Source organism: Heterocephalus glaber, unplaced genomic scaffold, assembly GCF_053883595.1.
Source record: "Heterocephalus glaber isolate CG9 unplaced genomic scaffold, H.glaber_assembly_v1.0 deba00001781, whole genome shotgun sequence".
NCBI lineage: Eukaryota > Metazoa > Chordata > Mammalia > Rodentia > Bathyergidae > Heterocephalus > Heterocephalus glaber.
Genome location: NW_028258467.1, coordinates 8,637,618 through 8,660,849, shown reverse-complemented (window position 1 = coordinate 8,660,849; position 23,232 = coordinate 8,637,618). Strand labels below are relative to the sequence as shown.

Sequence of the window (23,232 nt, the reverse complement as noted above, 5' to 3'; positions counted from 1 at the left end):
AAGTATGGGTGCCAAGTGATCCAAAAGTGAGTGGTCCTTTCTCAAAGGAGGCTGTCAAGGGAACCCAAAGGTTTTATGTCCAACGTCTTATGTATCAAGGCACAGTGTTGATGGAATTTCTTCCACTGTTTGGTGTAAATAGTAAGGATTTTTACTTTCTAAGTTTGTATAAGAAGAAAGGAGATGATAGACTATTATTTCGTGCTTCTTTTTTCATAGATTGTAATCTATCAACAGATAATAAATATCCTTGACTATTTGGCTTAGGATAATTTCTAATATTTTATTTTGTAAGGTAAAAAGCAAGCAATGAAATGATATGTGTTTCTTTTACCTGGATTATTTGCTCTTTTATAGAACAAGCAGAGAGAAAAGAAAGAGCAGTTGCATGTACCCAACCCAAGGTTTTTTAAAATTATTTTTTTAATGGTGAATCTTGCTGGAATCATAATGAAGCTCTGGAAGAAATAAAAACTTATGATCAGAACAAGCATTATAGACATTTATGTAAAACTGGAAGTGAATAGTATTTTCCCATCTGTTACTAATTCATAACCGGATTCTCTCTGGGATTGTGACTGAAGAACATTTTTATAATTCATTTCTTGGCTTCAACTGTTGGGGAGTTGTCATCTTTGTTAATTTCACAACATCAGATGTTCATGAGGAAGTTACCATTATGACTCAGAGTCAACACGTTATCAATTCCAAGAGGGGAGGATGTAGCCAGAAAAAGTGGTGAATCTGAGGTTTTAAAATAGAGCTCTATTTCTAAACATTCTATGCTCCAGGAAACTATTGGAGAAACTAGGAAACGGTTCTAGGGCTGGATTTGAGAATCCCATATGCACGATTGCAGCACACCAGGGCATTCCATGATCCAACAGCCTTCTCTCCTTCCTGCCTCCACTGATGCCAACGTGCAGTAACTGCTCATTAGCAAAGGTGAGTGAACATTTGACAGAATAGAGGTGATCTGCCTGGGAGGGGAGGAGAGAGGGGACTGGGAGGTGGAAAGACAGAGGTGGAGAGAGAGGTGGAGATAGAGAGGGAGAGAGAGAGTGCAGATGTTGGGAGAATTCTAAGCTTAGACAACCCCACAAAAACTGTTTGACATTTTACTTTAGAATAACTTCACAAGAAGAAAAAAGTAAAATTACTATTTCTTAATAACAAAACCAGAAGCAAATATTTTCATGAGCCAAAAAGTTTAAACACAATATCATTTTAAACAATCAACTGTTTGGCTGACATTTGTGAAATGCATAAAGTAAGACAAAAGTAGACTAAATCTGAACAAGACTGAATGTATTTTAGCCAGATCTATGAGTTTTCTGTAAAGTAAATATGCTTTTCGTTTTTTCCTCTGTCATAAGCTGTTAGCAGGTTAATTTCTAAGTCTTACTTATATATAGGAAACTAGAAGCTACAATTTTCTTTTAGTATGGACACAACATATTTTTGTTATCTGATAAACAGACATGATCTGAGATGACAAAATGTAAACAGAAACATAAACACATAAAATGTTTCCCAGAGCAGGATTCATGCCTCACTGAATCAGCTGAGTTCCTTTCTTTATAGTTTTCTTTTCTCTTTCTGAACCAAAGAAGATCAAGCAGGTATAAAAATATAATGGTCACACACACACACACACACACACACACACACACACACACACGGCACTGAGGACTGAATCCAGGACTATTGCACTGAGTTATATGCCAAGATCTTTTCATTTTTATTTTTTATTTTGAGACAGGATCTTGCTAAGTTGCTAAGTTACCCAAGCTAGTTTTGAATTTGTGGTTCAGTTCCCCTGCCTCAGCCTTCTAAGTGCTGGGATTATAAGTGCTGCCATGATGCTCAGCTAGTACAGCAAGATAGAAAAAGCATAACCTCAAAATGAGTCAAGTTAAAAATGTATGAACAGTCTGAAAAGTTATTCCAAATGCAAGCATTCATCCTAAGGAAATAATTCTCATTTGAAGAAAATATTTCCACTGAAAGTTACTACCACATTGTTCACCATAGTGAAAACTTCAAGGTCATTTCAATGAATCACTTCAATTATGAAAAATGTGGAATACTCTTTCATTGGATACACTATCGACACTTCTTTTAAAGTTCATTTTTATGAATTTTATGTAGTATTGTGGAAAGATATCTCAGAGAAAAATCATTAAATCTAATTAGCCATGGACTCCCTAAAATTGGTCTGTGGCCAGCAGACCAATTCTTTGGTTATTGAAAATGGAAAAGCAAGAAGAAAACAAGCAGACAAACCAAACCAAAAATAATTCTCTACTACAGTTTTTAGATCTAGTCTTTCTCTCCTGAGCCTAATCTTTAAAAAAACCTGGTCAAACAAAATAATACAAATTAAGAATAACAATGAAAGTTTCCTTAAAGTTTTCTCTCTAATAAACCTACGAGGCCAGTGTTATTCTCATTTTGCATATGAAACACAATAGGCTAGAAATAATCACCTTTCTATGTTCTTGTAGCTGTCAATGGTTGGGTGGAGCCTATGGATTCAGGTTGATCAATAGCAAATCTATGTTACTGTACAAATAACCATATATATATACATATATATATATGTATATATATACACACACACGTACACACATATATATATACATATATATATTTTCACACATATATATACATATATATATGTATTGAGCCTAATGCTAGAGAAGTGATTACAAAATAGAAAGGTGAAAGCATGAAAACCATGAAAAAAAATAAAAATAGAAATTAGGAACATAATTTGTGAGATAATAAAATACTCTTTGGGGAAGGGAAAATTGGATGAAAATTTTTAATCAGATTTTCTAAATTCAACATCTTTTATTAGTCTTTACAGCATTATCTCCAGTGACAACATCAGTAACAAAAGCATAGAAATAATACAAATGTCCATCCATAGGGGAATGATGGACTAAATGATATTCTATCAGCATGATAGGATATTATGCAGATATACTAAAACTTATCACTATGAGCACTGTATGGCAATATGGAAATGTTTTTGATCAACTCTAAAATGAATAAAGCAGAACACAAAATGACTCGGGCCATATTAATGTCATTCTGTAAAATATGGGCCTATGCTCAGAAACTGGGGTACAGTATATAGAAATGGAAATAATTGTGTTTTGGATAATTTTTCTGTTTGAAATAATTGGGCTATTATATCTTCTTCTCAGTAATAGGCATAAATATACACACATATATTTTAGGTATCATGAGTTTTACATCTTTGCTCATTTTAATATATAGAGCTCAACCAGATAAAAGAATAAATTCTATGTGCCCATGCAAATAGAATAGAATAATGAGCCCATTGTATCCATTATACATCTTCAAAAATTAACTGTTTTGCATAATGCATTTTTATTATTGCAAAACTAATGTGAAGTTTGGGAAAACTTAAGCCCAGAGATCATCACCAAACATGGGGGGAATTTCATCTTGTATTAGAAGTTGAAGATCTATTGACTGACTCAGCTCAGAATCTATCACTGCTCTTGACCCTCTGTCTGAGCCTAGAACTGCAGCCCTCCCTAGTTAATGGGAAGGTGTTAAGGGCTACTCCAAAGCAAATAGAAGGGTAAGAACATAAACAAGTTGGAAATTCCATGTCTCAATGTCAGGGGGAGATAATTAAGTATAACATGAATCAGGCACAATGGTGTCTACCTCTAGGATCTCAGGAACCTTTTAAGGCTAAACCAACAGGCTGGAACCATGACTAAGGTCAAACTTTATCAAAATGTACAACCATTTCAGTACTTGGTTAGTAATTGTGATTCAGACATACTGATAGATCAGGTGCAGGTGGAGAATGACTTAGGCCAAAGGAGACATTTTGAGAGCAAATACCTCTGGGATATGGAAAAGGAATTCATTCATTACTTGAACTATTCATTCATCTGTTCATCTATCCATCCATCTATCCTTCTTTCCGTGTATTTATCCATTCATTTCTTCAACCATTTATTCATCCATCTACTCAGCCAGCCAGCAAGCCAGCCAATAAATTATAATTCTGCAGGAATTGAAAGACTTTCAGAATGTTGGAGCAAATATATAACATGGGGTTAGTATTGACAAAATGTCAAATAGGGGAGGTCTTAAGAAGAGTTTTTTTTGTCTTAAATATTAGACTTTATCCTGATTATAAGGGGAAATCCTAGCAAAGCTTTGAGTAGTCAAGTGACGAGACTTGTCTTTTAGAGGCAAATGAATAGTAACTAGCATATGGTCACCAAAAAGCCACAGACTTTGATTTCCTGGAGAGGCAAAGAGAAAGGGTGAGTGTTGGAGCAGTCTGGCCAAGGGAGGAAAAAGACTTTCTCGCAGGGATTCTGACCCTGGGGTTTGAGAGCCTTTGATTATTCCAGGAAACCACGCCTTTTTTCTTTAATCATAAATAACCACCATCTATCAATCAGGCATTTAATCCAGCAGGTTCTGCTGAGGTGAGACTCTATTTTTCACAGTCAATCTTAGCTACCACATTAGATTCACATCAAACTTGTGACTAGGGTCAATATGACAGCATAGAAGAACTGGAAGAATGCTAAAAACTTTAATCTAGTCCCAATTTAATCCACTATGATGACACCATTGCTCTTTTTCAACATATATCTAGTTAAGAAACAAATAGTAGGGTGGTAAGTGAATGTTTTCAAAGGTGAGCCAAACCCGATTTCAGCTTTGTAGACTTCTTTCAGACTTGGAGAAAAGTGCAAATGATTTACTGTAGACTCTTTCCACTCACCAAACTACCTAGCAGTAACCCAAAAATATGACAGCTGAATATTACCTATGTTGAATTACTTTTTCAATAATAGATGATTTATAGTTGATTAGGTAATTAAATCAAATACAAGTGGCTGAAAGTAAATCTATTTTTATCATCCCTGTAAATTAAAAGTTCCGCATCATAAAAAATCATGACCATCTTGAAAATGACTAGTCAAGTGCCTTTTAGAAGCAAGCAGGATTTATTGTCAATTAACGTATTGAACTGTAGAGTCAGCATAACCCTGTGCTCAAGACTTAAAATTATTGGCTTCCGCTTCTGAGCTGCCCCTATCATGGTAATGAAATGTATCTAGCTATTCTCATATTGAACAATTCCGTAGGTTGGGTTTATATCTCACTATAACAACATTTCATTTTATTATTATCTCCAATCCTTTGTAATGAATACAAATACATCCTTTTTTCCATCAAGAGTTTATCAATTTTCATTGATTTGTCTATAATGAATACAGTCAGGAAAAGAAAGCTAGACAGATCATATCCATTAAAGTGTCTTTAGCTTCAAAAGTTTGTCTGTGGCATTGTTTAATTAAAAAAGAAAAAGAAAGTCATTGGGAAACTAATTAAAAAGAGACATTACTTTCAGACCTGCTTATAAACAAGAAGTCAATAATTATTACATAAAGGGACTTGGGAGCTAGTACTTAAAGAAATTTTGCATTTGCGCCCAGCTCACTTGAAAAAATAAAATGATGAATTCTTATCAAATAGTGCTTATGGATAAACCTAAATTATCTACTTATAATGTTCTACATTTTTCTTAGTTAATGAAGTTCAACCAGAACAGTAAAAGCTAACATGCATTTATGACAAGTTCAAATTTTATAACAAGGTGAATTTTGCAGCTCATGCAGATATGCTTTGGGGGAGGAGCTTTATAAACTCACATCAGCTGTCTGTTATTGAGAAATCCACTTGCTTTTCTGGCTGTACAAATCTTTATCTGCTTTTCTCATAAAGAATGCTTTTCTGATCCAGGTACCACTGTGTAGTAAAACAACTGGTTTTCCCAAGGCCACATGGCTCATGCGTGGTGGCTGAGCTCAAATACTGACTCTAGCCCAAGGGATTAAGGAAGGGTCAAGAAATATCTCCTGATCAGAGAAAGAACATATATTCTCACTTTCTGCAGGTGAGATCCCTCCACTCATTTTCTTCCCTGGTGGCTTCTTGGATTAGCTTCGAGGAACACGTCTTGAGGTTATAAATGGACTGCGCAAAGAAAGCAGCCATATCAGGGTCAAGTTTATTACAGATGCTTCTGCAGTCTGCTCAAAAGTCAATTTTAACTGCTTAATCCAAATCTAACTGGTAACTTTTTCAGCAACATTTCATAGTCCTATGCATTGTATCTGTTGCCCTTGGCACATATGTGGTGGAATAACTTGGTATAAAATCAAGTAATTCAATACCATCTAAAGAAGGAGACAAATCTGTGAACTATGAAGATTTCCTTCTTGATCCCTTACCACAGTATCTAGAGTTATTAGGAATATCCTGGTGAAGCTTCCAGTTTTGCTCCCCAGGAAGATGCTGAAGTTCAATCCAGTTTTTTAAAAAATTCTTTTATTGGTACATTTTTGGTATACAATACGTTTACACTTATCATTGGGTGCTTGTACCTGTACATGATGTATCTTGGTTCTTATTTTTTCCCCATTACCTGTGTGCCCTTCACCCCCTCCACCCTTCCCTATTTACATAGATTTTGTTTCCTTTTTTTTTCTTTTCTCATAAATTTTCCTTTCCCTTCTTCCCTTTCCCCTTCCCTTCCCACCACCTGTACACCTTTGGACCTTTTTCTATTTCAAATTATCAATTATTCATTTGAATCATTTTAATCCTTATTTATACTTTCAGTTTCTCACACTAGAGAAACTATTCGGTATTTACACATGTGTGTCCTATTTATTTCACTTAAAAGCATGGCCTCAATGACCTCAATATGCATCCATTTCAAAAGAATAAATAAAATTGATAAACCTCTAGCCAACCTTATCAAAACAAGGAAGGAAAAGGCTCAAATCCATGCATTTAAGAACGAAAAAGGTGAAGTCACAACAGACCCAGCAGAAATCCAGAGGATCATCAATATCTACTTTGAGAACCTGTACTCTAATGAAATGGGAAACACAGAAGAAATGGATAGATTCCTAGATACATATGAATTGCCAAAGTTAAATGAAGAAGATATAGAAATTCTAAACACCCCAATTACAATGAGTGAAATTGAAAATGTCAATCCAGTTTTGATGTTGGAAATTCTTTCATTGGGTAGAGAGTTTAACTTTGAAAAAGCTATCTCTTAAACTTTCCTTCTCAGAGCATAAGATATAGAAATTGTGACTTATAGAATGACCATGAAATTTGTCACCAGGTAGGATCATGGGGTACACCACAGAACCGGGTGCTATTTTAGACCTAAAGTGGTGTATATTCAGCCTTGTTATTTTCCCCTGTATCTTCTTCCTTTAGTCCATAGTTAGTACCTAGGAAAATGTGTTGGGATAGTTAGCTTTCATTTTTATTCAGCTGGAACTTGATAGGCAAAATGTGTTTCATAGAATCCCAGGATTGACATTACTCAGGGACTTGTTAGAAATTGAGAATCACACACCTCACCCCAGAGTTATTGAATTAGATCCTTTACTTTAACAAGATGCTCAGGTTATTCCTTAGCACATTGAAGTTTGAGAAGCAATGAAAAATCTTGGAGTTGGTACAGACTCTGTTGTTCTTTAATTTGGCTGCCCATTAAAATTACCCACGCAGTTTAGGGATAAAAAAAAGACAGATTCAACACCCCAGTGATTCAATAATTACACTGTTTGGAATATAATCCAGAGAAACTGTCACACATATGCATAGGGGGACATATTTAACGTTCATACATGACCACTATGACTTGGTGAAAGCAAAAACTTGGAAATAAGTCACTTGTCCATAAAAAGCAGGACAAATACGTTGCGATAAATGCAAACAATAGACTATGAGGAACTGGTGCTACTTTCATCCATATAGCTATGTATCCAAAAATATACCTGAGAGATCAAATAAAAGTGTGGTGATGATTAATTTTCATTGTCAACTTGATTGTCTTGAGAGAAGCCTGGGAAATGAGCAAAGCACACTTCTGAGTATATCCAGGTAGACCATAGGATATGATCTTCGGAACCATATCTGGTCCCTGATTCTTTCCTCCCTGGCTCTTTTCTTGTTTCTCTGCTTCTTTGCCTTGAGGTGAGTAGCTTTACTCCACCACACTCTCCTGCCACGATGTTTATGTCTTGGAGCTATTTTACCATGGGGTGAAACCTCTAAAACTATGAGCCAAAATACCTCTCCTCCTTTAAGCTTTGTATGTTTTATATATAGGTATTTACTCCCTGCAATGAAAAGCTGACTAACACAATGGTGAAAGAGTATGTAGAGTTAGAAATGTATGCAGTATTAACATATTCAAAATCATAGTATATATTTTATAGGCACATACGTATTTGTAGAAACAGTAAGCAAACAAAGATGGAATCAGTACATATGAAATTTAGGGAAAAAGCTGTTGTTGCATTAAAAAGGAGAAAAGTGTACTATCAGAAGGGTAAGTGGGAACTTTAATTATATATGACATGTTTTATTTTTAAGCTTGGTGGTAAATACATGAATATTTATTTTGTTTTCTTTTTACTTTTCTTGTTTGAAATATTTTATAATAGTATCTAGAATACATATTCCTAGGTTCTGATCTATATTTATTAAATAAAATTGACCATGAATGGGGCCTAGGAGTCAATATGAACACTTGGAGCAATTCTCATGGGTAACCAAATTTGAGATTCCTGGTGTAGATGATCCCCAAATAATTTGAAAAAATATGCATGGATCTCTACAAGGTTACTTGCTTGATTACTTTCAGAGGCAGTATGTTGTCATAAAAAATAGAAGGTTTGGATTCAGTTAAGAGTGGAATTTGAATCTTATTCTCTCTTGCTGTGACTATAGACAATTTATTGGATGCTCCTATGCCCCACTTTATTCAGCAATAAACAGAATTGTTTAGAATTGTTTTGAGGACTAAATGAGAAAAAACCCTGGTACAGGAGGTGGTCTACAACTGGCTATTAATCATATTATTCTAAAATACCAAAATTAAGTTTCTATCAATGAAGGTTTAAACACCCATTCATACACCTTCATTTTTATAGTACTTTCCATGTGCCACAGTAAAAAATCAGAGCCAGTGCCTGTGCTCAAAAACCTCAGAGTCTACTGGGGAAATGACAACTTCGAAATAGTGAACTCTATGGTTTTTGTCTAATTCTGCATCTTTGGGTAACACATTCTTTTTTTGTTGTTGTTGTTTGTTTTTGGTACTGGGGATTGAACTCAGGACCTTGCTCTTGTGAGGCAGGCGCCGGAACCACTGAGCTAAATCCTCGGCCTGGATAACACATTCTTTTGGGGTATGCTTCGTGCATCATTATCTGATTACCTTTGCGTTCTGTCTGATTCTGGAGGACTGTCGAGTGTAGAATGCTCTCCCTTTGTCCAGATGACTGGTATGTGATCCAGACAAGCCAATCATCACAGTCCTTCTGGAGAAGGGATGGACATGTGATCCCAACTGGCCAACAAGAGATCTTCCCTGGGATTCTTCTCCATGGAAATTGAGAGAAAAATAATATCGTTCCTTGGGACTATAAATCAGAGTTTTGCAAGCCTTAGCTACTGTAAGCTGTGGTTTCCCATTTCCCAGTCAGGAGGAAGAAGCCATTGGCACAGGGAACAAAAATTTAGACATAAGGTAACAACACTCTCACTTTGCTTGGATCTGTGCCTTCTAGTTGTAAGAACTGATAAATTCCCATTTTTAAAAAAATTCTTAAGTTCTTTTATTGGTACATTTTAGGTATACAATTTGTTTACATTTGTCATTGGATGCTTGTAACTGTCCATGATGTATCTTGGTTCTTATTTTTTCTCCATTACCTGTGCGCCCTTCACCCCCTCCCCCTTCCCTATTCACATAGACTTCATTTCCATTTTTTTTTCTCTTCTCATAATTCTTTCTTTCCCTTTCCCCTCCTATCACCTGTACTGCTTTGGACTTTTCTCCCTATTTCAAATTATCAGTTATTCATTTTAATCATTTTAACCCTTATTTACACTTTCAGTTTCTCATAGTAGAGAAACTATTTGGTATTTACATGTGTGTCCTGTTTACTTCACTTAAGAGTATCGCTTCAATGTGAATCCATTTAGCTATGAATGTCTCTAATTTCTCATTTTTTATGGCTGAGTAGTACTCCATTTTATTAAAAAAAACACATTTTCTTTATTCAGTCTCCAGGTTATGGGCATTTGGGCTGCTTCCAAGTGTTAGCTATTACAAATTGTGCTGCTATGAACATGAGTGCACATATATCACTGTGGTATGATTCATTTAATTCTTTGGGGAAGATCCCCAGCAGGGGAATAGCTGGGTCAAATGGGACTTCCAGTCCTAGTTTTTTGAGATATCTCCATACTGATTTTCACAGTGGTTGCACCAGTCTACACTCCCACCAACAATGGAGAAGGGTTCCTTTCTCCTCACACCCCCCCCAGCATTTCTTATTGGTTGATTTCTTGATAGCAGCCATTCTTTCTGGAGTGAGGTGGAATCTCAGCATTGTTTTCATTTGCATCTCTCAAATGACCAGTGATGTTGAGCATTTTTTCATATGTTTATTTGCTATTTCTACTTCTTTTTCTGAGAAATGTCTGTTCATTTCAGATGCCCATTTTCAGATTGGGTCTTTAAATTTGAGAGGTCTGATTTTTTTAAGTTCTTTATAGATTCAAGATGGTAGACTTTTGTCTGAGGAAGAGCAGGTGAAGATTTTTTCCCACATTGTGGGTTGTCTCTTCACACTGCTGGCAGTTTCTCTTGCTGTGCAGAAGCTTTTTAATAAGAAGAGATCCCACTTGTTGATTTTGCTAGTTCATGGGCAATTGAGATTTTGTTCATAAAACCTTTTCCTACACCAATGTCTTCAAGAGTTCTACCTAACCTCTGTTCCAGCCGATTCAGCATTTCTCATTTATTTATTTATTTATGTATGTATGTATTTATTTATTTTTAGAACTGGGGATCGAACTTGGGACCTTGTGCTTTCGAGGCAGGTGGCAGAACCACTGAGTTAAATCCCCGGACCCTCAGCTTTTCTCTTTTAATATTTAGATCTTTAATCCATTTACATTTTAGTTTAGTGCATGGTGAGAGATATAGGTCTAGTTTTAAAGTTTGGCAAGTTAAAACCCAATTTTTCCAGCAGCATTTATTAAAGAGGCTATCTTTCCTCCAGTGAGGGTGTTTGGCTCCTTTATCGAAGATGAGATGGGTGAGTGTGTCTGGAGTTGTTTCTGCACCTTCTAATCTGTTCCATTGGTCCTCAGATTTGGTTCTTTGCCAGTACCATGCTGTTTTTATCACAGTAGCTTTGTAGTATACCTTCAAGTTGGGGATTGTGATATCCCCTGCCATGTCTCTGTTACCTAGAATTGCTTTTGCTATTCTGGGTCTCTTCTTGTTCCAAATGAATTTTTGGATGGTTTTCTCAAGGTCCATGAAGTATGCTGCTGGGATATCAATTGGGATTGCATTGAATCTATATAGCAGTTTTGGAAGTATGGCCTTTCTCACTATACTGATTCTTCCTACCCAGGAGCAGGGGATGTCTTTCCATTTTCTGATATCATCTTCAATCTCTCTTTTCATAGTGCTATAGTTTTCAGAGAAGAGGTTTTGATTTCTTTCATTAGGTTGATTCCTAGGTATTTCAGTTGTTTAGATGTTATTGTGAAAGGAATTGTTTGCCCTATTTCTCTCTCGGTGAGTCTGTTGTTCATGTAGAAGAAAACTATTGATTTTTGTGTGTTGACCTTGTATCCAGCTACTTTACTGAATTTGGTTATTAAGTCTAGAAGACTTTTGGTGGTGTTCTTGGGGTCTTCTATATAGAGTATCATGTCATCTGCAAATAATGACAATTTGACTTCTTTGTTTCCTATCTTTATTCCTTTTATTTCTTTCTCTTGTCTAACTGCTGTGACTAATGTTTCCAAAACTATATTTAACGAGAGTGGTGATAGTGGACATCCTTGTCTCATTCCTGATTTTAGTGTGAAGGATTTCAGTTTTTGACCATTTAGTATGATATTGGCTATTGCTTTTTCATAGATGGCTTTTTATCAGATTGAGGTAGAGACCAACTATTCTAATTTTCTGTAGGGTTTTTATCATAAATGTGTGCTGGATTTTGTCGAATGCTTTTTCTGCATCTCTGGAGATAATCATATGGTTTTTGTCCTTGGATGTACTGATATAGTGCATTACATTGATTGATTTGCCTATGTTGAACCATCCCTGTGTCCCTGGGTTTAATCCCACTTGGTCAGGGTGTATGATCTATAGGCCAATCTCACTAATGAACATAGATGCAAAAATCCTTAATAGAATACTGGCACATAGAATGCAGGAGATCATCTTGAAAAATATGTCTTAAGGTAACCTCTCTTCCTAGGCATACTAGGAAAGGGAAGAGAGATTGCAGGAAGAGGATGTGAGAGAAAGGAAAGAGAGGAGAGCAGGGAGGGTAGCTGAGATTAAAAACAATATATGCATGTGTAGAAATTTCCCAGGGAAACCCACTAATTTGCAATTAATATCAGTTAATATTTATAATAAAACATACCAACCCCTAAAAGACAAAAAAGATAATTTTCTTATAACACAATCTGCTTAGTGCCTAATTACAAAGTCAATTATCATTAATTTGAGAAATCATATGACAAATTTTAGTATTCATTGAATTTAATAATCCCAAAGAATTTCCCACCCTTTCACTTTATTTGATTAAATAATTTAAGATTGTGTCTCCTGTTCCACTCACAAGACACATTTGGCTACTGGGAATAGAAATTCATTCATAAGGGCTTGGACTCACAATAATTTATTCATTAATATAAAAGTAGTCTAAAACTAGATACTTCTGGGCTGTTAGGGTGGTTTCACAGCCTCATCATGGACACAGGATATCTTTTAAGTTTCTACTTTGCTAATTCTAACACTAATATCCATATACAAATTCTCTTCACAGACCAAGGTGGCTGCTGGGATACCAGCCATTGCATCTACATAGTAACAATCAGAAAGAAGGAAAAGTTATAATGACAGCTTTCAGTAACAGACTTAAAAATCATATGCAATATTTCTACTTAGACATCATTTACCAGAATTGTAAACAAGACTGCAAAATACACTCTGAATATTTTGAATAAGATCATATTCTGCTACTAAGTAAAAATGAGAGAATGGAGGTGAGGCAGGCAGAGAGCAGTGTCTTATTCAGTGGGTACCTTTTAAGCATTGAGCATTCAACCCTGATTAACCATAGCACCATCCTCAGGATACCAGAGTATCTTGATCAAAGAAAGTATAAAAAATGAAATCAAAGTGGCTCAATAGGAGGGAGGCTTTAAGAAGAAAATTTTTTTTTCATTTAATAAATGAAGGGGGTTCACCAAGGACTGAGGGTGTCTGGTGAAGTGGCCCGAGGTGTGGGCGAGGGCATCTCAGCTAAATCTCAGAGGAACAGTTCCAGAGGGCTCAGACTTCTCTAGCCTGGAGATGGCAAAGCAGGTACAGGCAGGGAATGGAGCTGGCCTGCTTAGCAGCTTACTTAAACAGTCCCCTTACTTTAAATACCTTCACCATAGAGGGTGTAGAAAATTGCTCATGTAAAAGGTGCAGACAGTACCTACTGTATTTCAAGTACTCAACTCTGCCTCCTTATGGAAATAGTCTTGACCATGGTTAGACAAACATGTCTGCCATCCAACATTCCAATAAAGCTTTATTTGTAAGAACAGCAGCTGGCCTCTGGCTATAGTCTATCGACTTCTGCCCTTGTCCAAAAGCTGACTTATTCTTCTATTCTCCTTTTTGAAAATGAAATTCAACAATTTTCTGCACATGAAGAAGCAATGGATAATTACAATCACAAAAAAAGTAGGAATGTCCCATTGGCTGTATTAGAAAATTATAGAAATGCTGTTATTTTTCTGGATTTTGTGATTTTTTTCAGCCTTTATTATTTGAAATAAATATCCACATTAACATCTACATTTTCATTCGTACTTTACTTTTGTCTTCTTTTTTCCTTAGAGACTCCAAAACTATGTGAGTTTTAAAACACACACACACACACACACACACACACACACAACAGATCCTTTCCTGCCCAAAGGCAGGAGAAAATTGCACATTGGGGGAACTGCAAGTAATTTGGTATTGCTCATGCGAAATAGAGAGGTGATTAAAATCACAGTCGGAAGGCCTGGGTTGAAATCTGGGTATTACCACTTATTAGCTGGAAGACTTGGAAAAGTTATCTTCCCCTCTGCTTTTTCTTTTTCTTTCCCTCCCCCTTTCCTCTGTAAAAGGAAGATAAGAACATTCTAGCCTCAGAGCATTGTTGAGGGGATGGGATGAGAGAAGTCACACACAGGGAGAAGTGCAATATACAGTACATGGTGAGGACTTAATAAATGTGGATGCTGAAGAGGCGGCAGTGAGTGAGGGATGTAGCTGGACAGGGGTGCAAATGGTTCCTGATTCAAAGGGTCCTGTATGCTCCTGTGGAGATTTAGAATCTATCTGCAGACACAGGGAAGTGACAGTTTCCACCCACGCCTGGCCTGCTCACAGCTCCCCAACTCTGCAGCTGTGAATCATGGACTCTGAGAAAGGAGGCCAGGTGGGCTCCCCTCAGTCAGTACCTGCAGTGGCAGTCAAGTTGGAGGTTTAGTTTCCAAAATCTGGTGCAGTTTTCTGCTGAGTTACATCAGCCAACATCGGCGGCCCAGCACACAAGGAAAGGAAAAGCATCTCGGAAGGCCTCTGCAAATATCCTAAGGACAGGAGTAATTAAACCATCTATCTAGATTGCGGGGTGAGGAAAGGAGTGGAGAAGCTGGGATCAAAGTGGAGTGTCCAGGTCACTTCCCTGGGCATTCCTCACTGCCCCGGGCAGAGCAGCCCAACCTCACAGCGACAGGCAGGGAACTTCAGGCACACTGCCTTGTTGGCATGCTCTTCCGAGAAAAGCTCAGTCTGTGAGCAGGTGAGGCCAGGGCATGATACTACAAAAATGCTCAGACACAGGGCAGGTAGGAGCATAAAAATTTCCTGAGCCCAAGGGCCTTGCCTGGATTGAACAAACAATATTCTTATACTCTTGCTGGGCTTCAGGTGCTTTTCCTTTGTAACTTTTAACGTAGTTAAAATGATAATAATAGTAGTGGGTTTTTTTGAGGGGGGGCTATGAAGGTTTCTTGATTATTAGGCTACTACTCTAAGCATTTAGGTCTATGGTGGTAGAGAATAATTCAGCTTTGCTCATGTCTGTGCCCCCAGAGCTGAACCTGGTGGAGGTGCATGCTAGACTCATTGATATTTTCTGTATAAATAAGTCAATAAATTAGGAGAAATTGTCTTGCCATGTGTAGGAAAAAAGGACTTATTAATATATGTATATAGATATCTGTTCACCTGTATAAACTTGATTCATGATTCATTCTTTCAATCACTCATTCTTTTTATTTTCACTTTTGGAAACAGATTTACTGAGATGTAATTCATAAATCAAACACTGCACCCATTCAAAATTTATAGTTTTTGGGCTATTTACAGATTTTTAGCTTCATCACCATAATCAATGTTAGAATATTTTCGTTTCCTGGAAACTACACCCTACCCGCCTTATCTTCCCATGCCTTGGTCCTTTCCGGCCTTAGGAACCCACCAATCTATTCTCATTTCTATGGATTTCCCTATTCTGGACCTTTCCTATAAATGAAACTATACTCTGCACGATTGTTTGTGATTGGTAGTACTGAGCATCACGTTTTCAAGGTTCATCTACACTGTATTGAAATCTCGTTTCTTGTTATTGCTATAACTTTTCATCACATGGATGTGCTGCACTTTATTTACCCATTCATCAGTTGATGAACATTAGGCTATTTCCATTTTTTGGCTATTCTGAAACTTACTCAGTCTGGAACATTGCTTGGCACCTACCGTTTGCAAGATACCATCCTGGCTCCCTCTGTGGAGATGAGTAAGAGTTGGCTTCCTCTCAGGGGCACACTGCAGCTCTTTGGGAGAGGTTATGGGTTAGCCTCGGTAACCTGAGAGGTGTTAAAGAAAAGGGGTAGAGAAATCCAAAGGAAGGAGAAAGCGTGTTTGCTACCCAGTGGATAGAGTCAGAGATGAAAGCTGGATAAGCCAGAATGTATGGGAAGATCTGGAAGGTCACCAGGCAGAACAGTCAGAAGAAAAGATGTGTCTCTCTGGTCTTTTCAGTACAGAATGAAGAGACTAGATGGCCAGAGGTCAGAGCGCATGGTAGGGAGATGGTGAACCAGGCTGGTAGTTGCTTCCGAGCTCTGGACCAATGAAAATCACTTCTCTCTCCATCTAGATGCTCTGTCAGCCAGGATCTTGTCCCTGATACATTAAACAACAAATATTCATTAAGCACATTGTGTCTAGATGGTATCAATAGAATGAGGAATAAAACAAAATCTTTACCTTCATGGAAATCACATTTAATGGGAAAAGAGATATCGTAAACATGAAAATGCACATGATATATTTCTTATCATATTTTTTTACATATAAAGGATGAGATTTTCTATCTGTATGCTTCTACAACTTGTTTTTTAATTTTACTTTTTACCTAAAAAGACACATTGGCACTTGACCCATAAAAGTACTTGTGTTTATACTTTTTTTAAAAAGTCATGTGGTATTTTTGCTGGAATCCGTATACTTATGTAATTAATAAATATAATTAATACTTATTTAGGTCTCCCAATCCAATCTCTATGGTGAACAGTTTTGTAAAACAACCATACAATACTTGACCAGTGACTCTGAAGGTAAGTTAGAGGAATTGAATTCCCAGGGTACTGGGTATTTGTATTTTTAAATGGTCTATCTGGCCAAATCATTCTATAGACAGTCTTCAGGGAGTTCACACTCACAGAAATAAAAGAGAACTCTGTATTATTTCAAAACATTTTCATTAGAAAGACCAACATGACTATATTTTAGAAATATTTCATAGAAGCTGGTTTGACTTTGAGCGATGAATTTGAGTTAATCTCTTAGTGTGTTTGTGCTGCTATAGCAAAATGCTGCACACTTGGAAATATGTAAAGAATAGAAGTTTATTTTCTCACAGTATTAGAGACTAGGAAGTCCAAACTCAAGGTACCGGCAGGTTCATTTGTGTAGTGAAGACTGTTCTCTGTTTCCAAGATGGCACTTGGCTGCTGCATCCTCCAGAGGGAACAAATGTTTTGTTCTCACCTGGCAGAAGGTGGAGGGCAGGAGAACCAAACCTGTGTGACGTCTCTTTTTAAAAGCCTTTAATTTCTTCCATGAGGGAGGAGCTCTAGTGGCCATTCACCTCTTAAGGGTTCTACTCCTTTATCTTATCACATCAGCAATGCCGTTGCAATGTCTCTATTTGTGGGGGGACATAGTCAAACTGTAGCAGGTGGAGAGACTGAGTGAAGGAGAGAACAATATGCAGACAGTGAAGAGCTTAATGTGTCAGAAACAGAAGGCATGGCAAGTTCAGAACCTGGACAAGGGACCTCATGTTGACTACAGATATGAGGGAGTGGAACATTTCAAAAATGTATTAGAAGTGATAGCTTGGACAGGTGCTTGCATCTGGAACATGAAGAAACTGATGTCAGTTGGAAGGAATTTACCCTGTATTCTGGGATCCCATTCTACTTCAACCCTTTGCATTCCAAAACACAGACTTCAAAACTGCTAGCAAGCTTCACCTTAAATGACCTACAGTGAAGCTTGAAGGAAAGAAATCCCAAACTACCAATATGGGAAATTGTACTTGCTTTTGGAAAGAGGCCCTGGACAGAGCTTCCCATCTGGGAGAGCATATGGGACCAGCCGTTCTCTCTGAAGAGGAAAAAATGTGGTGCAGAGCTGCCAGGGGAGCAGACAGTGTTCTTGGAAACCACGGGCTTTCTCTGTATCTCTATTGCTGAAACAAAATGGGGGTTCATCAAAGAGGTTGCCAAGTGAAGCCATAGATCTAAAACAACATTATCTTTTGTCTTTTGGGGCTCAGTCTGAAAATATTACAACTCTGTTTGCTTCAGAAATTCAGATTCTAATAAATTTCTTGGCTTGAAATGTAGATCCAAACATCTCATTCTGACAGTCATATTCATATGAGATCAACACCCCCAGGAGCAACCCTGTGTATATTATATTACTATAAAATTCATTTGGTGATTAGGAAAGCAGCTAAATCTTGAGAGGCAACAAGGTCTTGGAGAGAATGGAAGTCTACTGTGATGCAATGGTCCCTATTCCTAACAATCTGAGCAGAAAGCATCAGCTAAGAATGAGAAATCAGTGGGAATTTTGTCCATCACATGGTGTTGTGAAGGCCAAGGAGAACAGCAAATGTAGAATGTAGAATTGTTAGTACATCTAGGACTCAGTTGGCCAAAATGCCAGAAAGAAGGGAAATGAGAGAGTGGAGCCACCTATCAATTTATAGGTGGGGGACCAGATTGGAAGTGGAAACATGAGGCGGGTAGGTGCTGCAAGGGAGGCTGGGAATCTCACCTGAGGTGTAGGAGACAGGACAGGACTCAGAATTCATCACAGAATTTTAGTAAACATGGAGGCCTTTAGTTCAGCAAGTTGAGGACCACATTTTAGCAGGGGTGCTAAATGGAAATAGCAGTGTTCTTACAAGACTAAAGCATACTTTGAGTCATCTTAATTCTTTCACATGAAAACAATCTGCTCCTACTTGAACTTCCTACTAGAAGCTGAAGAAACAACAGAAAAAATACTAACAGTGTGGAGGGCCACTAAGGTACTTTATTTTCAAATATACATTTATGACACTCATTTAGCAAGGACCAGGTGTACCAAGACATGAGGCCAGCAGGAAAATAGACAATAGAGAGAGAACCAGCAACCAGTTTTGGTACTGGATGGAAAATAATTCTGATTAAGGTATTAAAAAATAACAGACAAAATAGGGAACTTGATAGGATAACTGAATATAGAGAAACTAAATTAGAAGAAATGAAATTAACATTGTAGCAAATCAATAAAAAATCAGTCATCTATGAAGAGGGTATTCATGAAGGAGAGGATGAGTTAATAGAATGCATCAGACAGAAGCTTTAGGACAAAAGGGTGGTTTTCTTGGTTTGCTTTTTAAAGGGCAGAAAATTGATCTACAGGTTATGGTATTTTGATCTAGAAAACATGTGTCTAAGGTGTCAGAACTGGTTAAGAGACAGATTGAGATAGAAGCAAAATTTGAAGAAAAATACTGTAAGAACTTCTCCGAAGAGGTGAAAGTCATTGACCCACAGCTTCAACGAGCACTATGAATACAGAGTCAACCACTCTAGCTTGCATTATGGTAAAACTGTTGAAAACCAAAGACAGGAATCTTAAAGGCAAACAGAGAAATAAACTTTATTATCTTTAGAGAAGTAATAATAAATGTGAAAACCAATTCTAAGGAAAAGGTGGACTCCGGAATGTACCTACTGAAAAAAACAACTTCCAGCCTGGAACTCCAGAGGCACAGCAAAAGTTCAATTTATAGGTGAAGGTAAAATAAAACCATTTCCAGAAAAACAAAACTGAAACAGCTTGTCGCAGATCTATACTAATGATATACATATGCTTTCTTTAGGCTCAAGAGAAATAATCCTAGTTGGAAGCATGAACATACAGGAAGAAATGTGAAGGAATAAAAATTTGAAAATACTTGATATATAGGTATAAAATGTATATCTGTTATGTAGAAAGACAATATTGTCTTAGTAATTAAAATATATGTGGAATTAAAATATATGATGCAGATATAACAAAAGGCAGGAGGAGTGGATGGAGTTAAAGTTCTAACATTAGGAAGGGAATTGTAACTCATACTCGACCATAATCAATTTTGTGCTCTGTAACCTCTAGAGAAATTGTTAAAAGAGTAGTGAAGATATGCATAATCATATTAATAGAGGACACATACCAGAACAAAAATAGTCCAATATGTAGAAGTCAAGAAAAAGAGAGAAAAGTGGATTTAGAACAAGTGGGACAAATGGAACAAATAGTAAAGCGACAGAGTTAAATCTGAATATGTCATAAATTGTATAAATGTAAGGAAGTAAATTAGTGTGACTAAATGACTGCGGTGGTCAGAAGTGAATAGATACAAACAGGTAGTAGGTAGATAGATAGATAAGAGATTCTGCTTGTAAAAACTATTCTTCACATATGAAGATAAATTGGTATTGGAAATGAAAAATGTGGAAAAGGGATGCCTGCAAACACAATCCAACAGAAAGGAGACATAGCTATGCTAATATAAGTGTTGGCCCGAGGGAGATAGTAGCTGGACACAATAGGTGGCATCAGCCCAAGGAAAATCTGGGATTTATTCATTTATTCCACACATGATCGCTGCATTTCCACTGTGGGCTGAGGAAGGACAGCTGTCAGAAGCCAGCATCTCAGCCATCAGGGAAATAAGCTGGAGAGAGAACTTAGGAAGGAAGCTGTGGCGATTCAGTTCAGCCACATAGGAGGCAGCTTTGACTTCTTTTCAGTGTGTAAAAAAAAACCCACTTTTATCTTTTTGAGAAAAGTTCTTCTAAAAGTTTAAACTAAGATTATGATTGAGAAAAATGAGTGAATAAAAAGCCTTTTAAATGTCTTCGCTTATACGTGCATTTCTGACAGGATGATGGTGAAAGGGACAAGGCTATTCGAGTTGCCTCACGAATAAAGTACAGAGTGGTGCACTGAGACCTTCTTCTGTGGCTATGGAGTTGCTATTTTTCTTCCTACAGGACACTTTCTCTGGACAAACTGACTCGAAATAGGAGGAAGGGACTAGGAGATTTCTGAAGTTTCCAGGGTTCTATTATTTCATAATACTAACAGGCTATCTTAGAAGCCTAACATGAGCCATTTAATAAAGTAGTCTAGCAGCTCATCACATCACAGAACTGGAAAAGGCCAGCCTCGCTTTGTGTGAGCACATCCTTGAGGCCCCTTGAGGGTGAAGACCATGTCTTATGTGCTACTTTGATTACAGTCGGCAGTTATTGAATATGTAAATAAAAATTAATCTTAAAGAATAAAGAAACTCAGATATCATCTATTATATGTGTATTTTGTGTGTGGGAGTTATGGATATCCTTGGAAAATTTATAAAAACTCCTGGAGGAAAATGCACATGTGATTTTTTTGGAAGTCCCGGTCTCATAGAAACTGATTCATTATTGTCACATTGAATATTAAGAGGACAATTCAGGAAATTGTGATACATTTGTTCAATGGAAAGATACACAGATTTTGAAATTAATATTTATTGTAATATTGAGAGAAAACATTTGCTTATAAAGGAAATAAATCAGGACATATGCATTTCACATGACATAAGATTTTCATTAGATATAAAATTCTGAGTAAGAGCTCCAGCCCTGATAGGATGATCTTTTTCTACTGCTATGTGCCTCACTTGGCAGCAGTGTGGCCTTGAGTATGCTCCTGAATCTTTGGTGCCTATGTCTGTTTCCTCCCTCCCTCCTTCCTTCCTTTCTTCCTTTCTTCCTCCCTCCCTTTCTTCCTTATTTCATTCCTTCCTTCCCTTGCTCTCTTCCTTTCATTTCCATTTTTTGTGATACTGGAGATTGAACTCTGGGCCTTTGCAATAAGCTACACGCCTAGTCCTTTTTAGACTTTATTTTAAGACAAGGTCTCCTTAGTCACTAATTTGCCCAGGATGAACTCAAACTTACAATCTTACAATCTTCCTGCTCCAGCCTCCCAGAGTGTTGGGATTATAGACTTGTGCCACCATACCTGGCATTGTTTCTAAAGATTGCATCTTTTCATAGGATTATCTGGTTTTGAGAAAAAGCCTCATGAAAATTATGATGTTTTATTATTGTTGTGATGATGTTTATAGGTGGGACATATGGTTGGAAGGTGATTGGATACAGACTTCCTCAGTGGGATTCGTATCCTTACAGAAACAGGAAGAGGAGGCAAGACCTGCCTCTTTAACCACGTGAAGACACAGGGGAAGGAAGCTGGTGGCCAGCCAGGAAGCGAGCCCCTATCAGGAAACAAATCAGTTGGCACTTTGATTGTGGAATGCTCAGCCTCCCAAGCGAGAGAAATTAAAGTCTGCTTTTTAAGCCACTCCATCTGATGTTTTGTTATTACCACCCAAATTGATTAAGACCATGGTCCTCTTCATTCCTCATCTGTGCCCATTTCTTCCTCAGTGTTACACTAGTAATTAAGAATACACCTACTTTCTACCTCTCCATCACTCTGCACACAAGCTGGGCTGTGTATCAGGGGGCGGAGCCTCTGCTTCCATGAGCGATTACAGCTGATTCTCCAATTAATTATGCAGCAGCCTCTTTGGCTAATAAAATCTAAACAAAGAGCTTTTAATCCAATACATCATTTTTTCTCCATCCCAAGCAGCCTGTCAAACACAATCAGATTCCGCATGCGAAGCAGAGAGGAGGCAGGCGTCGGCCCCACCTGCTTAGCAGGGTTGTGAGCAGGAAGCTCCGAGTCAGAGAACAGTTGGCTGCACAGATGGCTGTGATGGAAGGCTTGGGGGAATGCCACCCTCTGCTGCAGCAACCCACAGGGGAGGGACCATTTGGGGGTGGCTGGCAGAGAGACTCTTCCCTGTGCCTCTCACCTAGGCCCCACCAGTGGGTGAGAACTCAAAAAAAGTGGCCTAAATGTTTACAAAGGGACTCCTATGTGATTGACACTTGACATATCCAACCTCTACTAAAAAAAATCATTAGAATGGAAACTGGATTCCCTATTTTACAAGTAAAAAGAAAGAAGACCTAACATGTAAAGTAAGTTACTTACGGTGGCACAGCTAGCAAGCAGAACTGTGGAGATTTGAATTCCTGTCTTCCAGATTCTCTGCCTTGTGCCAGACTTACTGGAGAAGGCGCCAAGAAATTTCTAGGGCAATTGTGCTGTGCCCACCTTTGGCTGAAATGCTGAATGGAGCTGACAGAAACCTGGAAAGCATGATCTTACGTTTAAAACACGCCTGATACAAATGAGGAGAGAAGAGCTAGTCCATGGGGGCTGAGTTCTCAGTGTGCCCTGCAGAGCAGTGGGGCTGTGACTCGGGGTATTCGAAAGGGGCAGAGAGTGTTCTCCCACCCATTCTGTTCACAGGATGGGATGTTTTCTGCATTCTGAAATGATCACCTTTTTGA

General features: G+C 37.7%; 1 long non-coding RNA gene across 4 annotated transcripts in view; it reads left to right on the top strand.

Moving 5' to 3' along the window:
* Window positions 1–369: 369 nt before the first annotated feature.
* Window positions 370–23,232, top strand: part of LOC110345744 (uncharacterized) — a 115,509-nt gene continuing 92,646 nt past the window's right edge. For all 4 annotated transcript variants that reach the window (XR_015447998.1, XR_015447996.1, XR_015447995.1 and 1 more), the window contains exon 1: window positions 370–945. This is a non-coding gene — a long non-coding RNA (uncharacterized LOC110345744). The remainder of the gene's footprint in view (window positions 946–23,232) is intronic.